Source organism: Alexandromys fortis, unplaced genomic scaffold (assembly GCF_014885135.2).
Source record: "Alexandromys fortis isolate MF-2015 unplaced genomic scaffold, M_Fortis_MF-2015_v1.1 scaffold_226, whole genome shotgun sequence".
Taxonomy (NCBI): Eukaryota; Metazoa; Chordata; class Mammalia; order Rodentia; family Cricetidae; genus Alexandromys; species Alexandromys fortis.
The window spans coordinates 2,024,034-2,033,881 of record NW_026068117.1 but is presented as its reverse complement, the minus strand read 5'-3'; positions in this window follow the sequence as shown (position 1 = coordinate 2,033,881).

The window sequence follows — 9,848 nt, the reverse complement described above, 5'->3', positions numbered from 1 at the left end:
ATTCTTAATGTGAAATCATTTGAATTGCTTGTGAGAATTACAGTGTCAGAGAATGACTTACCCACTTTGTGTGACCCACTGTGAGTTCTTCACTTTTAAATATCTTATTCGTTATTGTCATATACACTGAGCAATCTGTCATTCTACTTCTTTCTCTCTTTTCCTGAACTTTGTGCACATTTAAATGCCAACACCTTTACTTAATTATCATAATCTCTATAATAATCTGCAAATAAATGTAGAAAAATTATATGAGATAAGGAAGATGTGGATAATTAGAAGCATGAATTGTATTAGGCATTTACTATGTGTAGCATTATTTTTGTCTGTATGCATCTGTGTGCCTGTAATTTTATTTAAACTTAACAATAGTCTTTAAGAAGCAGCTACTTCCCTAATCTGCATATGAGAAACAAAGTCTCAGAATACGAAAACAGCATGCATGGGTGAAAGCTAAGATTTGAATCCAGACTCCATGCTGAAAATCTGTTCCTGTCAAGTCTATATTGATTTCACTTTTGGAGAAGCAATATTAAAAATAGTAAGGAAAAACCCATGTGGTGCCATGCTACTTTAAACCCAGCACTCAGGAAGTAGAAGCAAGTGTATCTCTGGAGTGCAACACCAGCTTTTTCCACATCAGAAATCCAGGACAAACAAAACTACATCAGGAGATCCTGTCATACAAAAAAGTAAGGGGCAGAAAGATGGCTCAGTGTTTAACAGTGCACACTGCTCTTGCAGAGGACTCCGGTTCAGTTCTCAGCACCCATGTTTGGTGGCTCACCTATATTTCCAGCTGTAGAAGACTGAATGATGTCTTCTGTACCGAGAGGGCACCTGCACTTACATCTGGCCATATCTACACACATGTACACGCATACACACATGTAAATAATGTATGATTAAAATATTAAAACATAGTAATCCCTAGCATAAAGTTTTGCTCCCTCATTGGGAATTACCTCATCTATTAACATTTCAGTTGATGCACACAGTAAGAGTCTTAGGTATTGGCTTTGTAATATAACTTGGAAAGCCAGGATCATAGATGTTGAAAAAAAATTTCCAAAGTAATATTGTAGGTAAATGGCAGAGTTAGAAGTAAGGTCACATCTTCCTAATGTTAAATACCATAGGTTTTTAAATAATCTTTTTAAAATACTAACTAATTCATTTTTTCAAATAGAATGCTGTGTTGTTAGCAATATGACTCAGTAGAGGTCTTGCCTATTATTCACAAGGCTTTTGGTTCTACACCAAGCTTTAACCCTAATGTTGAAGTGTGAGCGGCGGGCTACGTTCCTGGCACCTGGCCGCCTGCACAGCTAGCTTTATACCTGAAATAATTACACGGAATCTGTATTCTTTTAAACACTGCTTGGCCCATTAGTTTCAGCCTCTTATTGGCTAGCTCTTTTACATATTGATCTAACCCATTTCTAATAATCTGTGTTGCCCACGAGGTGGCTTATCAAGGAAGATCTTAACCTGCGTCTGTCTGGAGTGGGAGAACCATGGCGACTCCTGACTCGGCTTCTTTCTCCCAGTATTCTGTTCTGTTTACTCCGCCTACCTAATTTTCTGTCCTATTAAAGGGCCAAGGCAGTTTCTTTATTTAACCAATGAAACAACAGATAGAAAGATGACCCTCCTCCATCACCCTAAGAAGGAAATAACGAAAATATCTTTGGGGATCATGGTGTTAGATATCACTAGTAATTATTTTTTATTCATTTAACAGGATATGTTGAACTAACAAGAAAAATAGATGAAACTGGTCCTAGGAGAACCTATATGTAATGATAGTTTTCATACTGATATCCATCCTAGTAAAGTTTCGCATTTCAAAGACATTGCTAACTCTGGTTATCCAACTTTTTAAAAAAATGTCAATTCCCTTGAACTGGACTCTAAAGTCAGTTCTCAACCTCATACAGAGGGTAGTCTAACATCACAGCCTACTACTGGAAAGAGCTATCTTTCTTGGCAAATACATGCCATGGGTCACAGGCCTGACTAGACCACAGAGAACCTGCTTCACATAATCAAATTCCGTCAACTGAAGATTCAGTCAGAGGGAAGGAAGTAGATTCTTGAAATCTTTAATTTACTATGAGTAAAACAATGGTTTTAGGAATATTTAAGAACTTTTACTCTTTTTTAAAAAGCAAATGACAAAAAAATGCTAACATATTTTGAACGTATTTTCGATGATCTACATAGAACAGACAGAGCATGATAAGGTACTAATTCACTTTTGTGAGCTAAATCATCTATACTGGATAGACAAAATGAGACCTGGGGGGGAGAACTGAATAAATGGGTTTTAAAGCATTTTTAAAAGCTTTGGTTACAGTTAAACAAAACTATAACAGGAAAAGTGGATTTCTTTATGTTAGTAATTAGTCCCTCTGTCATTTTCTTTAGTTTTGTTTCCTTTGCTTGGCTTTTGTAGTCCATAGATAACAGAATAGAAAAAGAAACACTGGGGCAACCTAAAGGTTGCTCTTCTGAATACCAGGGCTTATAGTTAGGTACTGTGGTCTTGCTAGCTTGTGAAACAATGTAACTATTTGGATGGAATTATTAAAAACTGTGGGACTGGAGAGATTCTTCAGTGGTTAAGAGCACTGGGTCCTCGTGAAGAGAACTCTGTTTTAATTCCTAGCACACAAAGCAGCTCACACCTGTCTGTGGCTCCAGTTCCAGGAGACCTGAAGATGTCTTCCTGCCCATTAACGGCACCAAGAATGCAAGTGTTGTAGCGCCATTCCACATAGCCAAAAAGCTCATAAACTCATGCTTATAAGATAATATTTGAACTAAAAAAATAAAGAATCACACAGAAACTCAGGTTCTGTGGCAGCCAAAATTCTCATACTTTTAAGGGAAAGAGGATAAAAAATACAAACTATGTATGACAATGCAACAATGAAGCCATTCATATATGGTGTTGGCTAGTTTTATGTCAACTTAACACAAGCTAGAATAAGTATGGAAGAGAGAACCTCAATAGAGTAAAGGCCACTATCACATAGGTCTGTTGGTAAGCCTGTGATATTTTTTTTGATTGATGCTTAGAGAGGCAGTAGAATGTGCCACACCTGAGCTGGTGATCATTAGCAGCCACCTATAACTCCAGTTCCAGATAATTCAATGTTCTCCTCTGAATTCCACAGCATCCGGACTCCATATCTGCACATCTACATAGTAATAAAGGTATGCAGAACTGGTCCTAGAAGAATCCCTGCACAAATCTTTTTAATTTTATATTTTGTGGTCTTGGCAACAATATTAACATACAAACATTTTTTTGTACAATTGAAAGTGAAATTTCCATTGCATATTATGGATTTGCTGTCTTAGACTGGTCAAATTCTGAAAGAGGAAAAGTCTTCAAGTGGGTCAGATATCTGGAACATCTCTCCCAATTGTGTGGAGAAAAAGAACATTCTATGGATCAGTATTAAAACCATTTTCTTTGTAAACGTCATCTTGAATAATCAGGCTAGGACCTAAATGATTTCAAATTCACCACTTCAAAAATTGGTACTAAAACCACAAATTTTATGCCAAAGCGAATCAGGAGAATTACTGGCATGAAAATCCAGTGATTTGATGTCTGCTTTCAAACTGTTACTAATTAATCCTTGCAGTGTAAAGTGTATGTTCTTATCATCTTTGCAATTTGTTCTACCATAGAAGGAAGAGCAATCTAGTGGAAAGAACATTGGTTTCTTGGGCCAGTTCTATAATTATGTATCTGGAGAGTCAAAACTTGATATGATAACCTACAGCTGTGCCAAATTACCTGGGCCAGAAGTACATTTCAAAGATTTCCTTTTCCTGGGTTAGAATTGACCCCAAGAGAAATTTACATGAGATTTAGAAGGGGAACGTGAGCAGCTGACTTGTGCTCTGAAGGTCAGTGCTAGAAGGACTTTTTGTACAGTTATAGTACACATCCATTGCTTCCCTTATACTGGCTCCCTATGTTGGCACGAGGCACTCATTGTCCTGGCTCTCCCTAGATCTTATTCTTTAGTTCTTCAGCAGGATTTACTTTTGGGCAGTTTTATAGAAAAATGATGTTAAAGTGATGGTACAATCCTAATCACTATTTTTGGACTGATAGAATGATTATTCATTGCATACATGGTTCAGTTCTCTTCAACACAGTAATAATACTTACTGAGTACCTTACATAGGAGTGATTCTGTGTTATAGTTACATATATTAATCTCTCTTAATTCTAACAATAACGCCTCATAGTCTAGAACTTAATCTCTAATGCTATGTACAGGTAATATGCTCAAATGCATAGCACCTGTCTTCAAGAAATTTAGCATGTAGTGTAAAACACAGTCTAGTATTAATGAATGCGGTTACATAATGTTATCATATGTTAGTGCACAGAAGAACACAAAAATCAGACACTGTGTTGGAGGTAAACTATGAAAGAAAAGTTGGATCTACTTAGGAAAAATAAACTAAGGATGACTTTGCCGGCAGATAAACATACACTGGGCAGAGACACAGGTGAATGATGCAGCAGACCACATTTGTTGGTATGCATAAATTGGATGGCCAGAAAGAAATATCTGAGGATGTGGATAAACAGGGAAAATAAAATGCCAGAGAGGGAAGAAGTATTTAAATTATTTTGTTCTAGTCTTAGAATTATGAACATTGAGGCTGAAGAGATGATTCAGTTGTTAAGAAACCACTTGCTGCTCCTGCAGAGGACCCAAGTTTCATTTCCAGCACCCCATGTCAGGCAGTTCACAACCTTGACAATCTCTTTTGACCTCCCCATTCATTCACATACACTAACATATACATACACACATACACTTGATAAAAATAAGTCTTACAGAATTATGAATATTATCATATTTCTATGTAGAGCCATTAAAATGTTTCAGGGGAAATTGACTTGTTAGGTGAAATTTTATAAACCTCACAGTCAGTAGTCATAGCATAGTGAACATATTAGAATTAGAATAGATTAGATAGAGTAAAAGCACCATACTGGGATAAATGAATAAGGAAATGAAAGTGTATAGTATTCCAAACCAAGACATGCTACTTAAAGAAGTAAATAAGAGAAGGCATATTCCTTGTAATAGTTTGACCTTAGCTCTGATGTAGTATGAAACTACTGAATAAACATTCCCTGCTTACCTTGAATCATAACTTGTAAAGCATCTATTTAAGAAAACAAACAAAACAAACACCAAAAAAGAAACCTTGCCACTGTCAAAGCTGGTATAGTTCAAATGTGTGTTCCCTCCAAATTCAGTTGTTAAAACTTAATTCCCAATGTGATGTTAATGAGGGAAGAGGTAGGAGATAGTTACACCATAGAGCTCCTCCTGACATGAATAGAAATAACATCCTTATAAAGGAGGCTATATAGCATTAATTTCTCATTTGCCTCTCTCTTCTATAAGGTAAAGAAACAATACTCTTCCTTTTCAAATGATTACATAAGTATTGCCATGGAGACAGAAAGCATCCCTTCCTTTACAAGTGGACATGCAATTTCCCTGATAGTGGAGTTTTCAACCTCTAGAACTGTAAGAAAACAATTTCTATTGTTTTATAAATTATTCAATCTCTGGCAATTTGCTATGGCTACAAAAATCTACCAACTAGAGTGATAATGACCTTGAACTTGGAGAGCTGCTATGTGCATATGTATTTTTATTTAAAACTTTCCCTTAGGACATTAAAGAGCTTAACTACCAAAGATTCAGACCTTAGAATAAAAAGGAAAAATGGGTTTGAGTAGGAAGACATAGCTTTGATTCCTGAATCAACTGTTCATTCGGTGGTAACATTAGTCAAAATATTTAACTGTGATGATTTTGATGATTCTCAAGTGTCTAATCTATAAGAAGCTTACCAAATCAGAACCTGAATTATTATTAAAAGAATAAAATGAGGTACAAAAAATATAAAATACTGGTCTTCTTTTCTTTCATACAATTGGTCCCTAATAAATATTAGTCCTCTTGTTTCTTATGTTCCTTTTACTCCTTAAAACTGCTTGCTATTCATGTGTCAAATGATTCTCTCCTTCACTGTGGGGAAATACATAAGTGAAAGAAGAGGAAAAACTCAAAAAGGACATGATGAGATAACTTGGTGCTTAAGAACCCTTGCTGCTTGTGTGGAAAACCTGGTTTCCGTTCCTAGCACCTACATAACCATCTACAACTCCAGTGCCAGGGCATCGGGTACCCTCTCCTGTCATCTGCAGGATGTATACAGGTAGGCAAGAATGTATACAGGTAGGCAAGAAACTCACACATATAACATAAAAATAAATAAATATCTTTTAAAAACTTAAAAGGAAGAAAGATTATTTGGCTTGCAATCTTGGTGTTTCAGTCCACGGTTTCTTGGCCTGATGATTTTAGGCTAGTGTTGAAGTGGTGGGGAGCATATCGTAGAGGGGCTTCCTAAGCAGCCTGGCAGCTATGAAGTTGAGAGAAAGGGACAGTGCACAAAGTGTACTCACAACACTCACTTGCTCACAGTGATCTACTTGTCTTCATCATGGGTCCAACCTTCTAGTACTCAACCATCCACCAAAAGACCTTTAAATTAAGAACCCATGTGTGGACTTATCCAGTGATGTGTCAGAGCCATCATTATCTCGTAAATCTTGAACAGTGCTGCACTGAGGATCAAGCCTTCAGCACAAGAGCTTTTGGAGGGTGTGATATTCAATTTCCAAAGAATAACAGGTCCCATATAACATATGTAATTACCCTGTATGTTAGCCTCAATGTATTTTTTTATAAGTGCATATATATAAGGCTATGTATTTTACTTATTTCAGTTATAATGAGAATATGTGATTGTTCTGATATTCATGGAAAATAAGAATATAATTCCTATCTAACTTGAATAAAAATCCCACATGAGGAGTTATATCAATGCTGAATAGAAGCCAGAGAATAAAGACAGATTTTAAGCTAGGAATAACTTTGAGTTTCAAAGTTAAAATCTCAGGATAATATGTGGAACATCCCATCTATATTTTAATTATAGGAATCATATTTAATCTTCTTTTCCTTGATATATTCTTATAATTTTAAAGTCAGGAACTGTTTTTCAAAGTTATATTACAGCTCACTCTGCCCTTGATATAACAAATCCAAAATGCTTTTGGCCACACTTGTGGTCTCCAAGCTCCTCAGGACTAAAATTGACAGCTGAACTCTGCTCAAGGGAGCAATGCAGAGATTAATGCTACTTTGAATTTTTCCCACTCACAGCATTTCTATTAGACTCATAATAATTGACCCTTGTGTGTGGATCCTCCACTTGGGAATCACTACAGAATTAGTACCTCATAAAATGGCACCTGCTCAATTGTCCCTTCTCAAGTATGATAAAAAAAACTACCTAAATTCATAAATGTGATAGAAAATGCTGCCATAATGATGATAATGATCTCCTTGGGTCCAGGGTTTTTTATCGGCTTCCCTATGAGTGTTTTTTTCACATCATTCTTTTATTTCCTTAACTAAAAATATTTCAAAAGTTTGATGTAAAGCCATAAAACGAAGCCATTTGGTACCAAGTCAATCCTCCCTCTTAGCCCACTCTAGAGTGACTAGGCATTTTAATTAGTTTGAATCTAGTTTGTCCATGAGTAATTTTAATGAGTGCTTTTTGGCAATGCTGTTCTATACTGCTTTAAAATTGCATATGTTTATTCTAAGTTTTTCTTTCATCCCTTATGCAATTTGGTTGATTTTCAAATGAGAACAAGAGTGTCTTGGGGCCATTTTACTAAGTTACTCAATGAGTTTGGGTTGCTGAAGGAAAGTGCTGTAGCAAAGGGAATTGTTTACATTCAAAATATAATTGCTCATATAGCAAATACTAGCAGTGGCACCATGCATTTAGCTTTTTTTATGGGTATTTTTACTTCATAATTTTTCTTCTGACAACGGTAAGAGAAAAATAGGTCAAGAGACATGTAGTTCATAGGACCTAGACAAGAATGCGCATAAGATTCATATTTCTAATATCCACAAGCTGAAACACACCTAACTCTCCACCAACTACAGACTTGATAAATATATCACAGTATAATCAGATAATGGAATATTATAAAACCGTAACAAGTAGAAGTATTCACATATGCAAGGGCAGATCATGAATGGAGAAGGTTCAACATCTAAAACCCAACAGAGAAGTGTATTGATTTTTTTCACTCTCACAAGATTCAAATTCCGAAATACTAGTAGATGGTGTATGAAGTCAACATAGTAGCTAAACCTGAACTACAAAGGGGAAACACAAGGTTAATAATAGTATATATCTTTCATATGTGTATGTGGGTGTGTATGTTCTATGAATGTAATGTGTGTGTACAAGTGTGTGTGTGTACAGATGCATAGTGCAGGTGTATGTGTGTGGAGGTCAGACATCTAAATCGTGTATCTTTATCTGTCACTCTCTGCCCTTTTTCAGAGACAGGATCTCTCACTGAACCAGGTACTCACTGCCTGGTTGGCCAGTAAGCTCCAAGGCATCTGCCTGTCTGTGTCCTCAATCTCAACCCCTGGGGCTGAAGTTAGACTCACAGGACTATTTCCAGCTTTTATGTGAGCACTGGGGATCTGAACTGATATCATCAAGCTTATGTAACACACACTAATTGCCTGATTCATTTTCAAAGTCTCAATAATATGTATCTTTATATTAATATTTGTGATATACACATATATGTATATGTTCATTTCATGAAAATTCACTATCTGTGTGCTTCACTGAATCCATATATATTTTCAGTAAATTTAAAATTGACAATGCAGAAGTTTTTTTATCCATTGATTCAATTATTTCTTAGTCATGTTGAATATGAGAAACATACGGAATTTCTGGCTGAGAATAATGACTGACGAACATGAAAACAGCTTTGGCTTGCATTTAGATACCAGAAAACTCATCAGAAAGAGTATAAAAGTGAGTCTAGTCATAAAATTGAAAATACCACTGGCTCAATAAGCCAACAATTATATGTGAATTGCCAATTTTCTATTACCCAAAATAGGTACCTCCTATTGCTCGATGGCACAAATACGCATGTTAGGAAGGAATAAACTGTTGTCAGTTGGGCAGGGACCTTTGAAAACATTACTTCAAAAACTGGTCTGCCATCTGGATAGGAGGTTTACAGCCTCAACGCTGCATGAATGTCTATTAAAAGGACACATGAGTGAGAGACAATGAGGAAGAATAAATATGAACATTCTGTACTTACCTAGCCAAAACATGAGCCTCTCCAACAAGTCCAGACACCGGAACCCTTGTCTGCCCAATTATGTAAAAGACCTAATGGAAACAAATCCTGGAATGCAGCAAAGGAATGCTTCTTGCTGCCCAAAGGATGTTGCTATTTCATATGAAAAGGCAAAAAATCAGCCTGTTCTTAACTAACCTGTTAGAGGGTTTTTTTTCTCTTTATGGATTTTAAAATAAAACCTGAAAAATTCTTCTTGATTTTAAAATTGAATTTGAAAGATTCATTTGAAAGTTATGATTGTATCTACCAGTATGTGAAAGAAAAAAAAAGAGAAAATGTCATGATCTGAAGAAGATATCCAATAATTATTTATACATATGCTCCTCTCAGGGAATTCCACAGTGGAGTGATACTGTGAATCAAGTACAGTGCTCTGTAAGTAAGGCATTGATCAGTACCCATACCTTTTTCTTGCAGCATACTGGCTTTCCCGTCACTCTTCGTGATTAGGGAAATGTCATTTCAATATCTAACATTGCCTAAGTTATCACAGGTATTGTTGACGCCTCTACTG